Source organism: Aegilops tauschii, chromosome 6 (genome assembly GCF_002575655.3).
Source record: "Aegilops tauschii subsp. strangulata cultivar AL8/78 chromosome 6, Aet v6.0, whole genome shotgun sequence".
NCBI lineage: Eukaryota > Viridiplantae > Streptophyta > Magnoliopsida > Poales > Poaceae > Aegilops > Aegilops tauschii.
The window spans coordinates 214,633,737-214,653,993 of NC_053040.3; positions in this window are offsets into that span (position 1 = coordinate 214,633,737).

Below are 20,257 nucleotides of genomic sequence, written 5' to 3' on the forward strand. Positions count from 1 at the left end.
CTACCCGAGATCCGCTGGTTTTGACACCGACAAAGGGCGTGACGAACGAGCATCGGGCTGGCGAGCACGGAACTACTCATGGCAGGGTGTCGCACGCATTGGCGCAGGCATACGGAGAGGCGGGGCACAGACTTGAGCAGGGTGGAGTTTGGCGATGAGGCCGTGTCGGCGCAGCAGCGAGGGCGCGGTCGCGCTAGGTGTTCGTGGGGGCTCTGGTGGCTTTGGTGGACTAGCTGATGGGGAATGTTGCATGGAAATCAAAAAAATTCCTATGAATCACCGAAGATCTATCTATGAGAAGCATAGCAACGAGAGGGGAGAGTGTGTCTACATACCCTCATGGACTGTTAAGCGGAAGCGTATATTATGCAGTTGATGTAGTCGTACTCTTCACGATCCAATCGTGATCCAATCCGATCTAGCGCCAAACGGATGGCACCTCCGCATTCAGCACACATGCGGCTCGATGACGACTCCTCCTTCTTGATCCAGCAAGTGAGGTAGGAGAAGTAGATGGGATCTCAACCAACACAACGTCATGGTGGAGATGGTGGTGGTACAGTGCCGGCAGGGCTTTGCCAAACGCTGCCGGAACCGATTTGAGAAGAAACTGGGGTAATGGGAGAGGTAGGGCTGCCGTCGGGGCATAGGGATTGGTATGTCCAGCCCCTCCTCTGCCCCCACTATATGTATAGGAGGCAAGAGGGAGGGGTGCACCAGCCTTGGCCCCTCCTCCAAGGGAGGGGCGCTGGCCTAGGGTGGTTTCCTACCTCCCCAATGCACCTAGGGGGTGCCTTCCCCCTCAGGACTCTTCCCTCCCACCTTTCTCTTGGCACATGGGCCTCTTGGGGATGGTGCCCCTGGCCCATATAGACCAGTGAGCCCCCTACAGCCCATGTGGGCCTTCAGGGAGGGTGGACCCCCCGGTGGACCCTCGGACCCCTTTCGGCACTTCCGGCATACTGCCTGTAATGTCCGAAACTTTTCCGGCGACCAAAACGGAACTTCCCATATATAAATCTTTACCTCCAGACCATTCTGAAGCTCCTCGTGACGTCCGAGACCCCAAAAAACATTCGGTTGGCAACGCACATATCCCAATACTACTCTAGTGTCATCGAACATTAAGCATGCGGACCCTACAGGTTCGAGAATCATGTAGACATGACCGAGACACCTCTCTAGTTAATAGCCAATAGCCGAACCTGGATGCCCATATTGGTTCCTACATATTCCATGAAGATCTTTTATCGGTTGAACCACTATGTCGAGGATTCAGTTAATCCTGTATGCAATTCCCTTTGTCCAGCGATATGTTACTTGCCCGGGATTTGATTGTCAAAATCTTCATACCTAGTTTAATCTCGTTACCGGAAAGTCTCTTTACTCATACTGTAATACAAGATCTCGTGGCTAAACTCATTAGTCACATGCTTGCAAGCTTCTTGTGACGTTGTATTACCTAGAGAGCCCAGAGATATCTCTCCATCACACGGAGCGACAAATCCCAGTCTCAATCCATGCAACCCAACAAACACCTTTGGAAATACCCGTAGATCACCTTTATGATCACCCAGTTACGAAGTGGCGTTTTGATGTAGGGTGGAACCATAATGGCCGATCTTTCACGATTTGGAAGGGAATTCCCGAAGAACACGATGAACACAAGAGAGGAAAACACTCAAATCAACAAGATTTGATACGTCTCCAACGTATCTATAATTTTTTATTGTTCCTTGCTATTATAGTATCAACCTTTGATGTTTTATATGCATTTACAAGCAATTATATATCATTTTTTGGGACTAATCTATTAACTTAGTGCCCAGTGCCAGTTGCTATTGTTTTTGCCTATTTTTGGTTTTTTAGAATATCAGTACCAAACGAAGTCCAGATGCTACAAAATGTTTTGGAGATTTTTTTCTGGAAATAAGAGACCCTGGAAGCTTTGGGAGATGGCCAGAAGATGGAGTAGTGGCCCACGAGGCACCAGGGCGTGCCACCCCTTGGGCACGCCCTGGTGTCTCGTGGGGCCCATGTAGATCCGTTAGACCTAACTCCGCCTGTATAAATTCTCTAAAATCGGGAAACCAACAGAGAGCCACCCAAAATACTTTTTCCGCCACTGCAGGTTCCTATTCTCGCGAGATCCCGTCCGGAGGCCTTTTCCGGCAGTCTGCCGGAAGGGGAATCAATAATGGAGGGGCTCTACATCAACCTTGCTGCCTTTCTAATGATGTGTGAGTAGTTTACCACAGACCAACGGGTCCATAGTTAGTAGCTAGACGGCTCTCTCTTTCCTTTTGATCTTCAATACAATGTTCTCCTCGATGTTCTTGGAGTTCTATTCGATGTAATCACTTTTCACGATGTGTTTGTTGGGATCCCATGAATTGTTAGTTTATGATCAGATTATCCATTAATATTATTTGAGTCATCTCTGAACTCTTTTATGCATGATTATTATAGCTTTGTATTTATCTCCGATCTATTGATTTGGTTTGGCCAACTAGATTGATTTTTCTAAGGTGCTTTGTGATGGGTTCGATCCTGCGATGCTCAATTCCAGTGACAGAAAGGGACATGCCACGTATTTGTATTGTTGCCATTAAGGATAAAAGATGGGTTTTATTCACGTGTGAGTTTACTGTGTCTACATCATGTCATCTTGCTTAAGGCGTTACTCCGTTCTTTATAAACTTAATACTCTAGATGCATGCTGGAGAGAGGTTGATGTGTGGAGTAATAGTAGTAGATGCAGAATCATTTCGGTCTACTTGTCTCAGACGTGATGCCTATATACATGATCATTGCCTTGGATATTGTCATGATTATTCGCTTTTCCATCAATTGTCCAACAGTAGAAAAAATACCAACTGTATGCTATTTTCAAGAGAGAAGCCTCTAGTGAAAACTATGGCCCACAGGTCAAATGGTCAAAGGGCATTCGAGGGACCACGACGGAAAAAGTAAGGCAAAACTGAGCAAGCTCGAAAAGTAAGGGCAAAACCTGTGGGTAGGAACCAACTAGGGGTAAAAATGCAATTGTCCCTAGATATTTCCCTCAGTGACGAGACCATGGTTAGCGAACCAGTAGAAGAACCACGCAACACTATGTAAACGATACATGCACACAAAGAACAAATACTTGCAACCCGACGCGTAAGAGGGGTTGTCAATCCCTCCCGGGTAAAAGATAGATTAAATTCTAGTAGATTGGATAAATAGATCTCGCGGAAACGCGAGACAAAATAAATAACAAAAAATGCAGAAAAGAGGCAAATAATAGATCGGAAAGCAAATATGATAAAGAAGAGACCCGGGGCCGTAGATTTCACTAGTGGCTTCTCTCGAGAAAAATAGCATACAGCGGGTAAACAAATTACTGTTGTGCAATTGATAGAACTTCAAATAATTATGATGATATCCAGGCAATCATCATTATATAGGCATCACGTCCAAGATTAGTAGACCGACTCCTGCCTCCATCTACTACTATTACTCCACACATCGACTGCTATCCAGCATGCATCCAGTGTATCAAGTTCATGGAAAAACGGAGTAATGCAATAAGAACGATGACATGATGTAGACAAGATCTATTCATGTAGGAATTGACCCCATCTTGTTATCCTTAATGGCAATGATCAATACGTGTCTTGCCGCCCCTTCTGTCACTGGGAAAGAACACCGCGCGACTGAACCCATCAAAAAGCACCTCTTCCCAAGGCAAGAAAAATCGATCTAATTGGCCTAACTAAACCAAAGATTCAAAGAAGAAATACGAGGCTATAAGTAATCATGCATATAAGAGATCAAAACTCAAATAACTTTCATGGATAAAATAGATCTGATCATACACTCAAAGTTCATCGGATCTCAACAAACACACCACAAAAAGAGTTACATCAAATAGATCTCCAAGAGACCATTGTATTGAGAATCAAAAGAGAGAGAGAGAGGAAGCCATCTAGCTACTGCCTACGGACCCGCGTAGGTCTACAATGAACTACTCACGCATCATCTGAGAGGCACCAATGAGGATGATGAACCCCTCCGTGGTGGTGTGTAGATTGGATCTGGTGGTTCTGGAACTTGCGGTGGCTGGAATTGTGTTTCGTCGACTCCCCTAGGGTTTTTGTATTTTCGGGGTATTTATAGAGCAAAGAGGCGGTGCGGGAGGCCAGCGAGGTGGGCACAACCCACCAGGGCGCGCCTGGGCCCCCAGGGTTGTGCCCCCCTCGGGGCACCCCTCTGGTACTTCTTTGGCCCAACTTGTCCCTTATGGTCCAGAAAAAATGTCCCAAAAGTTTTGCTGCGTTTGGACTCCGTTTGGTATTGTTTTTTTGCGAAGTAAAAAACAAGCAAAAAACAACAACTAGCACTAGGCACTATGTCATTATGTTAGTCCCAAAAAATGATATAAAGTTGCTATAAAATGATTGTAAAACATCCAAGAATGATAATATAACAACATGGAACAAGCAAAAATTATAGATACGTTGTAGATGTATCAGCATCCCCAAGTTTAATTCCTACTCGTCCTCGAGTAGGTAAATGATAGAAACATAATTTTTGATGTGGAATGCTGCCTAACATGCTCATCACATATTCTTTTCTTTTGTAGCATGGACATTTGGACTTTTATATGATTCAAAGCAATAGTATAGTTTTTACATGAAGATTTCAACACTCAAGCATATCAACAAGCAACCATGTCTTTCAAAATATCAACACTAAAGCAAGTTATCCCTAGCCCATCATGCTCAATCATTGATCCATTCATGAAACGCACTCGCATATTAGCTACACCCAATGCTCAAGTACGATCATAGTGCCCCTTAGTTGGTACTTTATAAAGGAAGATGGAGACTCAAAATAAAAATAATAAATTGCATAAAGTAAGTAGAAAGGCCCTTCACAGAGGGAAGTAGGGATTTTAGAGGTGCCAAAGCTCAAAGCGAAAAAGAAAGAGATAACACATTTTGGGTGGCATGCTTTTCCTGTCAAGGAAAACGACCGATTAGTTCCCAATACTTTCCATGCTAGATATATCATAGGCGGTTCCCAAACAGAAATTAAAGTTTATTGCTTTTTCCACCATACTTTCACATTCCACGGCTAACCGTATCCACGGGTGCCGTCCATACCAATACTTTCCAAGGAATTTATTATTTGACAACATAACGTAAATTCATTTTTCATTTCAGGACTTGGCATCGCTAATACCTTTGTCGTACTCTCGTGCAATGACAAGTGAATGAACACTCATGTTGAGAATAACACATCTAGCATGGAAAAATATCAACCATCCCCCACCGTTTCATGAGCGGCACGAGCACACAAAGAGAAATTATTTTGAAAATTAGAGATGGCACATACAAATTTGCTTAGAACGGCAAGAGAATACTGCATATAGGTAGGTATTGTGGACTCATATGGAAAAATTGGGGTTAAGGGTTTTGGAGGCACAAGTAGTAAGCCCACTTAGTACAAGGGAAGGCTAGCAAATAGATTGAGAAGCATCCAACCAAGACAAAAAAATCACATAAACGAGCATTAAGCATAACTAACACTGAATAATGCACCACAAGTAGGATGTAATTTCATTGCATAACTATTGACTTTCGTGCTTGCATAGGGAATCACAAACTTAACACCAATATTCTTACTAAAGCACAATTACTCATCAACATGACTCACATAATATATCATCATATCGAAAAACTATTACAAGGAATTAAGTTTATTTTGTCCAATGATCTTCATGATAGTTTTTATTATATCCCTCTTGAATATCTATCACTTTGGGACAAATTTCACATGTTGCTTTTGATAGCTCAAACAAATCTAAGTGAAGAACATGAGCATAAAAAATTTCTTCTCCCAAAATAATATAAGTGAAGCAAGAGAGAATTTCTTGAGAATTTTACTAACTCTCAAATAAATCTAAGTGAAGCATGAGAGCATTTCTTCAAAAATACTAAAGCACACCATGCTCAAAAAGATATAAGTGAAGCACTAGAGCAATTCCATAGCTCAAAAAATTTAAGTGAAGCATAAAGAGCAATTCTAACAAATCATAGCATAATTTTGGCTCTCTCAAATAGGTGTGTCCAGCAAGGATAGATGACACAAATTAAAAAGCAAAACAAGCAAAGACTCGTATAATACAAGACACTCCAAGCAAAGCTCATGATACGTGACGAATAAAAATATAACTCCAAGTACAATATCGATGGTCGTTAGAAGAAAGAGGGGATGCCACTTGGGGGCATAACCAAGCTTAGTTGCTGGCTTCTCTTTGGATAGTAACTTGGGGTGCCATGGGGCATCCCCAAGCTTAGGCTCTTCTTACTCCTTATTCCTTCATCCATCGTGATCTCACCCAAAACTTGAAAACTTCAATCACACAAAACTCAACAAAACCTTTGTGAGATCCGTTAGTATAACAAACCAAATCACTACTCTAAGTACTATTGCAAACCCATTCATATTTTATTTTTGCATTATATCTACTGTATTCCAACTTTTCTATGGCTTATACCCCCCCCCCCCCCCGAAAAAGTCTATAGATTCATAAAAATAAGCACAGAACACAAAGAAAACCAAATCTGTCAAAAACAGAATAGTCTGTAGCAATCTGAAAACTTCGTATACTTTTGTAACTCCAAAAATTCTGAAAAATTAGGACAACGTAGGCAATTTTTATATCAATCTTGTGTACAAAAATTCAGAATTTTTCGTCACTTCTGTGATTTTTGAAAATTATTTTACTGGATGCAAAATTTTCTGTTTTTCAACAAGATCAAATCAACTATCACCCAACATGATCCCAAAGGCTTTGCTTGGCCCAAACACTAATTGAAACATAAAAACACAATCATAACAGAGGTATAATTGTGCAAACACTCAAGAACAGAAAGAAAAAGGCAAAAATAAAAATTTATTCATTGGGTTGCCTCCCAACAAGCGCTATCGTTTTACGCCCCTAGCTTGGCATAAAGCATGGATTTAAGTGTTGTCATCTTTAGTTTCACTTTCCCTAGAATTGATTTTGTCAGGAGGTTTTGCAAAAACAACATAGAACACATTATCCATAGAAACTTTAGCACTATCAAGTTGCTTATCATCATATCCCCTTTGATTTCCAGCAATAGTCCAAGAATAGTGTTGATTAACATCATTGAAAACTTGTTGGATTATATCTAAAACAGGGATTTCCTTTTTAAGATTCTCATCAAAGATTTGATTACCCCAAGCAAATGTCTTAACACATAATCACTATTATAGATAATCACATCTATAACCGGTTTTTCATGATTCATACCATAAAAATCGAAGATTTCCCTAGCTTCCCGTATTATGTAATCAAATTCATTCATAAGAACAAGTGTGGCCAACTTTTTAGCTTTGGGATTCTTTATAACGGGTAGCTCATAAAACAATCTTTGAAAGGTAGGATGGGTACGGATAATTTTTCTTCAAGTTCCAGAACTAGTTCTGAAATAGCCTCCGCATAAGATTTAGTCCTTTTAAGTATAGGAGCACTATCAAGGCTTAAATTTCCAATACATTTGAAAAATTCTTGGATACGTTCTTTTCCCATAACATTCCCTTGCCCCAAAACAAAAGTTTTAACATACAGATTGCCAGAACATCCAATTTTAGGAGTTTGGCCATCATCTGTTTCTGCCATAAACCACTCATGATTGCAAGCAAGAAGATAGATCTGACGAGAAAACAACGAATGAAAAAGAGGGTGAATACAACGGAATTTTTTTGTGAAGTTGGGGAGATGAAAATGAGAGGCAAATGGCAAATAATGTAAATTGCAAGGAGATGAGATTTGTCATTAGGAACCTGATAGGTGTTGATGATGTCTCCCCGGCAACGGCGCCAGAAATCCTTTCTTGATGGCTCGTGTCCGCGTCAGTATTTTCCCCGAAGAGGAAGGGATGATGCAGCACAGCTATGGTAGGTATTTCCCTCTGTGATGAGACCAAGGTTATCGAACCAGTAGGAGAACCACGCAACACTATGTAAATGGTACGTGCACACAAAGAACAAATACTTGCAACCTGACGTGTAAGAGGGGTTATCAATCCCTCCCGGGTAAAAGATAGATAAAATTGTAGTAGATTGGATAAATAGTTCCCACGGGAACGCGAGATAAAATAAATAACAAAAAAATGCAGCAAGGTATCACTAGAAAAAAAGACAGATCCGTGACATTTTGGGCCGAATGAATTTTTTTTCTGTCATGCTTATGACACTTCTATGACGATAATTGTGACAAAACCCGGTATCATCATAGATGTGGTGGGCTCCTACTTCTATGACAAAAAATCATGACAGAAAATGGGCTTTTCGTCCTGGGCGAGCCGGAGACGCAGTTGCATGACATTCTTTGGGCCGTCCATGACGGAAAAAACCGTGGTAGAAGCGAGGGCGAGGAAAATATCGGGGAGTTCCCGATTACGGTGGGTGGTCGGGGCCGAGCGATGCACGGAGGTTTGCACGTTTCTCTTGTACACATACGCAAGTGGGTGCAAGGCGTTGGGCTCTAACTGAACCGGGGCGAGGCGTTCACCTACTGAACCCGAGCGATTGCACTACAGGCTACGCGTTACCGAACCCGATTGATCGATCGATGGCTGTTAACTGAACCCGATCGAGCGATTCCTTCGCTATTATTGCTAACTGAAGCCGATCGAACCTGCTTCCTCTTGATGAACAATGAGCATTGTTGGGGGGTGGATGAACAGTTCCCGGTGGGGGGTGGATGAACAGGACCCCGTGGTAGTAGAGGCCGTTGCCGCTGGATGAACAGGTCCCCGATCGATCGAGCCGGTTGGGGGTGGATGAACAGGACCCCGTGGAGGGCTGGATGAATAGGACCCCATGGAGGGCTGGTTGAACAGTAGCCGGTGGAGGGCTGGATGAACAGTAGCCCGTGGAGGGGTGGTTGAACAGGACCCCGCGGAGAGGGCTAGTTGAACAGTAGCCGGTGGAGGAGCGGTGGAGGCTAGATGAATAGTGGCTGGTGGAGGCAGGAGGGGAGACGCCGTGGATGAACAGTCGCAGGTGGAGTCTGGAGGAGGTCGACGGTGGATGAACAGTAGCCCGTGGAGGCAGTCGACGATGGAGATGAACAATATCCTGTGGAGTCCCGTTTTGCGGTACGGCACACCCCTCCCGATGAACAAGACCCCCTTTTCGACTGTAGCGCTCCAACACAAGTCCGTTTCCTCCGTTTTGCGGTACGCCACACCTCTCCCGATCAACAGGACCCCGTTTCGACCGTAGGAGGTCCAAGAGAAGTCCGTTTCCTCCGTTTTGCAGAATGCCAGACCCCTCCCGATGAACAAGATCCCGTTTCGATCGTGGCCGGTCGAACACAAGGCCGTTTCCTCGGTTCTGCGGTATGCCAGGCCTCGTTTCGATCGGTTATTCCATCCAAGCCAGTTGGCTCCCGATGAACACGACGACGATGCAGTTTCTCCGTTCCGAACCAGCCATGTACACGAGCCTTGGCCGTACGTATGCGCGAGTACGCATTCGAGACCCCGCCCGTATGTACGTACGTGGCCGAATTTACTTTCTTGCACCCTTGTTGTATGTACGTGTACATGCTACGTGCGCGCCTCTGCTACGACACGTGCGCGCCTCTACTACGACACGTGCCCTTCCTTACACGGCCACGGTTCATCGCTGCAGCCTGTAGACAGACCGATCGACCAGTATGTACGTACACATTCGCGACCAGAATGACAACACTACGTCCGCTTCGACCAGGTGGGTCCCGACTGTCAGGCACTTCCTTGGGTGCGAAGATGTAGCTGGTGGGTCCCAGCAGTCAAGGGGGAAATGTTTTTTTCGCGAAATATGGTGGCCCATCCGGTGGGTCCCTGTTGTCAGGTGGAGGAATCATTATTTTCCGTGTAATAAGGAGGCACTTCCTTGCTGCGGCCGTGGACCCAGCTATCGGCCTCTCCACGTACAGTACTCTTCCGATGGAAGTCGTTCCTTGACCACGTTGACCACGCCGCGCCGAGAGCACCAGGGCGGTGGACGACGATGAGGCCTAGGAAGGGGACGACGCGGAGTCGGAGAAGACGCGGCGGTGGATGCCCACGCGGAGAGGAGTATGAGGGTTCACTGGTTCGGCTACGGTGTGAGGCTGCCGTCGCCGCAGTGCCTGGCCAGGGGTGGGAATAGTAGGGGGCGGTGAGGCCTCCGCGGCAGCACAACCGACCACGGGAGGTAGGAGCATGCAGCATGACCGGCGCTGCTTTGGGCGGCTGGAGCAAGAAGACCAGAGGTTGAAGAAGACCTATGGCCGTTGGATGGACATCGTATGGTCACTGGAGCTAGAATCGTTCATATTGACTAAGTTGACAAATCCCTTTGTCCCCGTCAACTTAGTAGGCCCACAAGTCAGCCTCCCACTATGCTGGGTCCCAGCTAGGAGGGGGAGTATTCATTTTTTTTGTGTGTAATAAGGAGGCACTTCCTTGCGTGCGAAGATATAGCTGGTAGGTCCGACCTGTCAGCGGGGGGAACATTTTTTTCGCAAAATACAGAGGCCCTTCCGGTGGGTCCCAGTTGTCAGGTGGAGGAATCATTATTTTGCGCGTAATAAGGAGGAATTTCCTTCTGTGCGGCCGTGGACCCAGCTGTCAGCCTCTCCACGTATAGTCCACGTCTGATGGATGTCATTCGTTGACCACGTTGACCATGCCGCGCCGAGAGCACCAGGGCGGTGGACGACGGCGAGGCCTAGGAAGGGAACGACATGGAGCCAGGGAAGACTCGGCAGTGGTTGCCCATGCGGTGGGGAGTACGAGGGTTTAACTGTCCGGCTAACGTCGCCGGAAAATAACAGGAGGTGTGGGTGAGTAGAGGAATGGCCTGGACAGCAATGGAGTAGGGTGAGGTGGTGCGGCCTGTGCGGCAGCATAGCCTGCCACGGGAGGCAGTAGCAGGCAGTCCCACCGGCGCTGGTTTGGGCGGCTGGAGCAAGAAAATCAGATATTGAAGAAGCAGCACGGCTAGTGGATTAACATCCAACGGTCACTGCTGCTAGAATCGTTTGTGGACTAAGTTGACAAAGCCTTTCGTACACGTCAACCTAGTAGACCCACAAGTCAGCCTCCATATTTGTCCCAAACAGCATGCAACCCAAAATTTCTAGCCAGATTCAAATTAATTTAAAAACTGAACATACCTTAATTTAAATCCAATGAAATTTTACCCGCACAAAAACAATGAAATTTGAAATATCAAAATCCGAAAGAAAAAAATATTTTTGAACTAATTGCCTGTTTGCTGTATTTTTTCATTTTACAGCCCATTTATTATTACTTATAGCCCATTTCTTATTACGTATAGCCAATTTTCTGGGGAAAATGCATCCTTCCTCGTCTTGAAAGATTTCCGGCCCAGCAGGGCGTAGAAAAGCAAGTAGGCCTACGTTGGTTATTCTGCAAAAAAAGCTGGGCTAGCCATTTTCAGAAAGGAAAAAAACAAACTGGGCTGGTCATGTGCTAAACATATGAAATAAAAGCCTAGGCTAGATGGGCAACAGCTCCCGAACAACCCAATGGATACCCTTCTCCGTCCAAAAAAACAAAATTACCGCGCGCTGCTGGGTCCCTACTGTCATCCTCACCATGTGCATTCATGTCCTTATTCCTCTCGGTTGTTGATCATGTTGACAACACCGGAGGGCGGAGCCGCGGTGAGCGAACCAAGGCGGAGGTCGATGGTGAGGCCTCGGACAGGAACGAACAGGAGCCGGGGAAGATGCGCAGAGTTTTAGGGTGCAATGTGGCCATGATGCATGCGCGGCAGCACAACCAGCCGTGGGAGGTGGGAGCAGGCGGTCCCGCCGGCGCTGGTTTGGCTTTGGCGGCTGGAGGAAGAAGAGATTGAAGAAACACAATAGACGTTGAATGTCAATCCAATGGTTAAGGTTGGCACAATCGTTTGTTGACTGAGCCGGCACCAAGTAGCATACTTTTATATATAGGAAGAAAAGAAAAACTGGGCTCGTTCGCCTGATAACATTCCCGAAACTATGACCGTTCGACCTTGCGTCGTAACTAAAACTGCGAGGAAAATGCATTCGTCTGCCGTCCTCCTCCCAGGGAACATTCGCCACATAAGTGACTAGCACCCTTGGTTTTCAACCAAGAGGTCTTGGGTTCGAGTCCCAGGAACTCTCAATTTTTTCCTCCTTCCTTCCTCACAAAAAAAGAAAGAAAGAAAATCAAAGACTTGAGAAGGCGTACAAAACAAGCTAGTGGACCAGTAAAGAGACATTGCTGAGTTTTAGAGAAAAGAGAGACGTGCTCCTGTAGCTGGTTTGAATCCAAACCTAGACTATGACTATATATGGTGCTATGCTACTCTGCAAGTAATGAAACTGGCATATCCAACATTCGCTTCTCCTCTTCTCTACTTACTCTGCCTAGCATCAGAAGCTCTGGCTGCAGCGACCATGTCCGCTGGCTGCTCGTCCACCTGCTCTTCAGCAGGTAACAACCAGATATGTGCCAAGTCGCCACCCGTACCATCGCCTGTGGGTCTCATCACACCCCCGCCGGCACACGCACCACAGCCGGTTGCTCATTGCAACCTCGCTGCCGTTGGTGTGGCGCCACTGCTGCAAATCACGCAGAGTCATCCGTCGCGTCTCAACTACAATCCTCAACCATGACCGAGTCTTCTACAAATGCGCAAATCATGGGGTAATAATATGTTTAAGTGTTGTTCTGCTGCTTTCAGTTGCTGATTTTTTTAATAGTTTGGTTGATGATCTTCCAATTTGATTCGTGCAGAAAAGGGAACATTCGTGTGATTTGTATTTTTGGGAAGTTGCTGATGTGGGGGAATGCAACTACGCTGATTATTTGGTTAGCCGAGGAATCCCAATACCAGCAGGTTGGGGAGTTGGAAAAGTAACTGAAGGAATGGCAGAGGAGGAAGATGCAGAGCAGAAGGTTAAATATGCAGTTCCTCTGATTATGGCCAAGCAACAGCTGCTAAACGGCCTTGACAGCAATGAGGAGATGAAAGAGCTTGCGAAGATAATGGGCAAAATCGATGTGCTATGTAGGATGATTGTCTCTTTATTTGTAGTGTATGTAGCACTCGTGATGTATTCAGTGGCTATGACATGAGCACTTTGCTGAAACTTGTAATGAATGAAACCTGTGTTGCAGGCTGGGCGTAGTGTTGTGAACATCTAATGATGTCTATTAATGGAAATCGGGGGTATCCCCTTTTGCTCATAAATAAATCAATAGCAGAGGTCCTTTTGGTAATAAATAAATAAATTAGCAGAGGCCCTGTCGGGTCAGCTTTGTTCCCATTCAAAGACGTCGAGCAGATTGCAGTCCAACAGAAAACTATGTCATCAAATTCAAGTTTCATAGCCAAATATGTGTAAAACTAAAGAACAATGTCATCATGTTTTAGTCATCATACAATCACCAAACACAAATGTAACACCCCGGATGTAACTTTCCATATTTGTAACTCAAACTCTTGCCATTTTCGGCTATGTGTTATGATATTCCCTTCGTGGTCGGGTTTTGTTTTTTTCGTTTTGCATTTTGTTCATGTCATGTCATCATGTTCATCTCATTTGCATACGTGTTCGTCTCATGCATCCGAGCATTTTCCCCGTTGTCCGTTTTGCAATCCGGCACTCCCACGCGCACCGGCGCGTCCCTCTTATTTCTTTTCGTGAGCGGCTGTTAAACGTTCTCGGAATGGACCGAGGTTTGTCAAGTGGCCTTGGTATACCACCGGTAGACCACCTGTCAAGTTTCGTTCCATTTGGAGGTCGTTTGATGCTCCAACTGTTAACCGGGTAACCGCGAAAGCCTCTTTTGTGTGTTCCAGCAAAAAACCCCTCCAAACAGCCCAAAACCTCTCTAAGTCACCTCCATGCTCTAGGTCGTTCGATCACGATCGTGTGGGCGAAAACCGTGCTCCATTTGGAGTCTCCTAGCTCCCTCTACCTATAAAAATACCTACCCCCTCCAATATCTCGGGCAAAAACCACCCTAACCCTAGATCAAATCACCCCGCCGCCACCGGACGTGTCCGCCGCTGCACCCGGCCTCTCCCAGCCTGCCACGTGGCGCCCCGCGCCCACATCGCTGCCGGCCCGCCGAGGCCCGTGCGGGGCCCTCCCGTGCCCGCGCCGCCCTCTTCCTCGTCGCCGGCCACCGCCTCCGCCGCCCGCGCCCGCCGGCGCCAGCGCCGTCCCCCGCACCGCCGCCCGTCCCGCACCGGAGCCCGAGCCCCGGCGAGCTCCTCTCCTCCCTCCAGCCGGCCGCCCTTTCCCTCCTCCCTCTCCTGATCTCACTCCGGCGAGCCCGAGCTCGAGCCCGCGCCGATCCAGATCGGGATCCAGTAGGGTTGACTTTCTCCCCCTCTCGAATTTCTCCAAGTTCCGTAATTTTTACATTCTGTTGCATACTTCATCGCATCATAACTCTCTGCATATAGCTTCGTTTCATGCGAGTAATATATCGAAATGTTCGCCTCGAGATGCTCTTCATTTTGTTACATTATGCCATGCTCATTTGAATCCATCTTGATGCCCAAAACTCTGGTGCAAAAGTGCTATATGCTGTTACTGCTGTTACTTATCAGAACTTGAGGATTTGTTATTTTTGTTGCATTTGATGTGTGCATCTTATGGGCATGAGCTCTACATGTGTTTTGATGTACGCCATGCCATCTTTACAGAGGTGTATGCCACGTATTTTTTTTATCTCTGTGGTGACTAGCACAAGCATGCAAACTAGGCTTCGTGATGTTTCTGTTTTCAGGGACTTAGTAATCTTGCTAAGTCTGTGACTTCTGTTATTTTCTTGCTATGTATCCATGTGGCTTCAGAGGGATCCATGCTCCTTTTGGTGATGCTCAGTAAGGATGTTTTGTAGATATAGTTGTGCTCTATCCATCCATGCCCCTGTTTGTAATTATAGAGTGACATAGCATGTCTTAATCTTGCTCTACTTTTGCTATAAAATATTCCTGGCAGATTCTTAACATTATATTCAAATTTGCCAAGCTTGTTGTAGTTGTTTCATACATACTATGAACTTGATCTTACCATGGATAGGTTCATAAATATGCCATCTTGCCATAAGTATGCTTGTTTTGTGATGCATTGCTTTGTGGTGAGTGAATCAATCTCACCAAGATGCCTTCATATTACTGTTTCTGCCATGCTCTGTTTTCTGCCAAGTCCGAAACCTGTTAACGAAACTTGCTATGTTTACATGGGTGTCATCATATCTTCTGATCCTTTTTGGCTTATGGTCAATAAGAGACTTTTGTTCTATGCATTTAGTAGATTCATGCCTTGGTTTGTTATGATAAGTTCCTGTAGCATGTCGTTTTCGTGCTCTGAACATTGCTACCTGATGCTGGTTCTGCCATGTCCAATAATTTCACCAAGTCTGTGAACCTGTTATCTTTTGCACTTTTGCCCTGCTTGTTTTAACCTATTATGTTGTGATCTAGCCGTAGCTCAGTGTTCATATTTTGTCAAGCATCTCCTGTAGATTACTGCCATATGCTTTGTCGCTATGTTGCGGTGCTGTAGCATTGTTACTTGATGTATTCTAAGTGCTATCATGCTGTTAATCGTAGAATCGTGTCATTCTTGTTTTGCTTGCCATTTGCAAACCGTGCATCCGTTTCCGGTGATCTTTATATCGATTTCGACCGAAATCATCTCATCTTTCCAGTGGCATACTTGGTTTGCCAAGTTACTGCCTTGTTCATCATTTTTCTTCCGGAGCACGCATATGCATCGCATATCACATCTCGCATATCATACATGTTTTGCATCATGTTGTTTGTGCTTTTCCCGCGATTGATTGTGGTTCCATTGCTTGTGTTCTTGCTGTGGGTAGAGTCGGGAGACGAGTTCGTGAACGAGGAACCTGTTGAGTACGCTTACGAGGATCAAGCTTTCGACAACTCTGAGAACCTTGCAGGCAAGATGACCATACCCTCGAAATCACTTCTATCTTTGCTTTGCTAGTTGTTTGTTCTATTGCCATGCTGCGCTACCTACCACTTGCTATATCATGCCTCCCATATTTTCCATGTCAAACCTCTAACCATCCTTTCCTAGAAAACCGTTGTTTGGCTAAGTTACTGCTTTTGCTCAGCCCTTCTTATAGCGTTGCTAGTTGCAGGTGAAGTTGAAGTTGGTTCCATGTTGGAACATGGATATTTTGGAATATCAAAATATCTCTTGTTTAATTAATGCATCTATATATTTGGTAAAGGGTGGAAGGCTCGGCCTTATGCCTGGTGTTTTGTTCCACTCTTGCCGCCCTAGTTTCCGTCATACCGGTATTATGTTCCTTGAGTTTGCGTTCCTTACGCGGTTGGGTGATTTATGGGACCCCCTTGACAGTTCGCCTTGAATAAAACTCCTCCAGCAAGGCCCAACCTTGGTTTTACCATTTGCCACCTAAGCCTTTTCCCTTGGGTTTTCGCGAGCCCGAGGGTCATCTTTATTTAACCCCCCGCCCCCGGGCCAGTGCTCCTTCGAGTGTTGGTCCGAACCGAGCAGCCTGCGGGGCCACCTCGGGGAAACTCGAGGCCTGGTTTTACTCGTAGCTTGACTTATCCGGTGTGCCCTGAGAACGAGATATGTGCAGCTCCTATCGGGATTTGTCGGCACATCGGGCGGCTTTGCTGGTCTTGTTTTACCATTGTTGAAATGTCTTGTAAACCGGGATTCCGAGACTGATCGGGTCTTCCTGGGAGAAGGTTTATCCTTCGTTGACCGTGAGAGCTTATGATGGGCTAAGTTGGGACACCCCTGCAGGGTATTATCTTTCGAAAGCCGTGCCCGCGGTTATGAGGTAGATGGGAATTTTTTAATGTCCAGTTGTAGAGAACTTTTCACTTGACTTAATTAAAATACATCAACCGTGTGTGTAGCCGTGATGGTCTCTTCTCGGCGGAGTCCGGGAAGTAAACACGGTTTGTGTTATGCATGAACGTAAGTAGTTTCAGGATCACTTCTTGATCATTTCTAGCTTTGCGACCGTTGCGTTGCTTCTCTTCTCGCTCTCATTTGCGTATGTTAGCCACCATATATGCTTAGTGCCTGCTGCAGCTCCACCTCATTACACCATCCTTTTCCTATAAGCTTAAATAGTCTTGATCTCGCGGGTGTGAGATTGCTGAGTCCTCGTGACTCACAGATTCTACCAAAACAGTTGCACGTGCCGACGATGCCAGTGCAGATGACGCAACCGAGCTCAAGTGGGAGTTCGATGAGGAACGTGGTCGTTACTATGTGTCTTTTCCTGATGATCAGTAGTGGAGCCCAGTTGGGACGATCGGGGATCTAGCTTTTAGGGTTATCTTATTTTCTTTTGGATTTGACCGTAGTCGGTCTGTGTGTGGATTTTGGATGATGTATGAATTATATTTATGTATTGTGTGAAGTGGCGATTGTAAGCCAACTCTCGTTATCCCATTCTTGTTCATTACATGGGATTGTGTGAAGATGACCCTTCTTGCGACAAAACCACAATGCGGTTATGCCTCTTAGTCGTGCCTCGACACGTGAGAGATATAGCCGCATCGTGGGTGTTACAAGTTGGTAATCAGAGCCATCCCCGACTTAGGAGCCCCCTGCTTGATCGAATAGCTGGCGTCGTTGAGTCTAGAACAAAAATGTTTTGAGTCTTAGGATTATATATATCAGAGAGTAGGATTCTTTTTACTCCTCAGTCCCTTCGTCGCTCTGGTGAGGTCTCCTGACGTAGAAGTTTTGACTCTTCTCTCCTCAAATTTCACTAAAAAAATTTAGGATCACGCGGGTATCTTAGAATCGTTCCGATGGTTTTGTGACGAGAACATTGTTCTTGGTGCCTCCTGACATCTAGGGGTTGTGGCAGTGTCCCGGGGAGTTGAGCTCCGAGGTGTTGTCGTCACAATTTTATCGTTGCAGTTCTGCAATACCTGAGTTTCGCCGACATCGAAATCTCTTTTATGCAGTTGTTGGTGAGATCACCTCGACGCCACCCAGTACTGGGGCGGGAGTTCGGGAGTATTGCCATAACTCGTATAACGGATGCTTTTCGAAGGTTGAGGTACACGATTTCCGAAGGTTTCTTGGTTATGTGTTGATGGATGGATACAGCTGGATCTAGGGATTGCTAGTTTGGGTGATATATTTTTGTGTCCCCTGTATCCCCAACACCAGATTGCATAACCAGAAAGTTTCGGGAGTTTATAAGTGGGAATTCAAGTAGCTTCTAGGATATCTTTCCGACAGACGCATGATATGAGATTGGGGTTCGACGTCTAGTGGTCTGCCTTTCCACGGTAGGTTTTACAGTGGTCTCGTAGTGTCTTAAAGAGTCCCTGGCTATGCCGACTCGGGGACGCTTCGTATGTCATGTGCACTGCCTTGTGCATGATGGTGCTGTACGATCGAGCCCGTGTGGGCCCCACCACAAAAACTTCGGACAAAATCTCTATCATACGTTTGTTTCGGCTTATTCTGCAAGCCAATACTTTGTTTTGTTTTGAATTGTGGTATTCGAGTTGCTTCGAAGTCAAATGTTGATTCCATACCTTTTTCTAAGTGGCTTCTCAACTTAATGGAAGTGTGATGTTTTACTATGGGATTCATTCGTTCATCCTCGTTCGAATGTTTATTGTGAAGACTATATGTTGCAATTTCTATCCGTTGATTCAATTTGTCTATCTGTCTATCAAGATGCTAACGGGTGTCACCCTCTTCAGGATGGCTCCGCCAACGCGTCAGAATTCGGAACGCAATGAAGGGAGTCAGGCGAACCCTCCACCACCACCTCCGCCTCCGTAGGCATGGCAAGCTATCATGGCAGCCACCAACGCCAATGCTCAGATGATTTTGCAACTCTTGCAAGAACGCACCCAAGAGCAAGGCAATCAAGGAAATCAAGGCCAAGGCAACAATTAGCCTCATTTCGCTACCATCAACGAGTTTCTCGCAAATCAGCCCAAGTCTTTCAGCTACTGTGCCGAGGCCACAGATGCCGATGATTGGCTCGTGGACATCAACAAACATTTTGAATGTAGCAATGTCAGGCCTGAGGACTTTGTCAAGTTTGCTTCTTTTCAGCTCAAGGACCAAGCTGCTAATTGGTATCAACAATACAAAGATTCCAGAGGAGGTCGTATGATCACTTGGACTGACTTCTGTTGGGACTTCAAAGCGCACCACATTCCACAAAGTGTTGTTGAGAGCAAGTGTGAGGAGTTCCGCAATCTCAAGCAAGGCAACATGTCTGTGTATCAATTCAACATCCAGTTTCAGAAACTTGCTCGCTTCGCTAAACAAGACGTTCGTGATGAAAAGAGCATGATCTATCACTTCAGAGGTGGCCTTAGAGAGGATCTGCAGTTAGCTCTCATTCTTGTTGAGCCTACTCAGTTTGATCAATTCTATAACATGGCACTGAAGCAAGAAGCTGCTCAGCTCAAGTGTGAGGCTTCTAAGAAGAGAGTCAGGGACGCAGTTCAGTCTTCTTCTTCCTCACTAGTGGCTGCTAAGCAACAGAAGTTCTGGTTGCCTCCTCCTCCTCCGTTTCGCCAGCCTTACCAGCAGAAGAACAAAGGTGGCCATGGATCTTCCCACTCATCCAAACCTGGCTATCAGAACAAGTCTCAGAATCAAGCTCCAAAGTTGAATGCTCCTTATCATCATCCACTCTCAGAGGTGACTTGCAACAAGTGTCAGTAGAAAGGTCACTATGCTAACAAGTGCTTCAACCAAAGGCGCCTTCCGCCTCCTCCTCCTGTGAGATCTTGCAGCAATGCAGTGGTAAAGCATAATCCCAAGTCTGCAAAGGTGAACATGATGAATGCAGCTCCAGCGGAGGAATCTACTGATGTGATAATGGGTAATCTCTCAGTTAATGATATTCCTGCAAAAGTCTTATTTGATACTGGTGCTTCGCTTTGTTTCATGTCAAGACCGTTTTTTGCCAAGCATGCATTCACTTGTTCACATTTGGGTAAACCCATGGATGTCGTTTCTCCGGGTAAACGTTTGAGTTCTAGTTTGGTGGTTCCAAATGTTTCCATCAAGATGGGAAACTATAAATTTCTGTCTTCTCCAATTGTTCTTGGTGACTCGGATATTGATCTTATTTTCGGGATGGACTGGCTTTCTAAGCACAAGGCTCAACTTGATTGTGCTGCC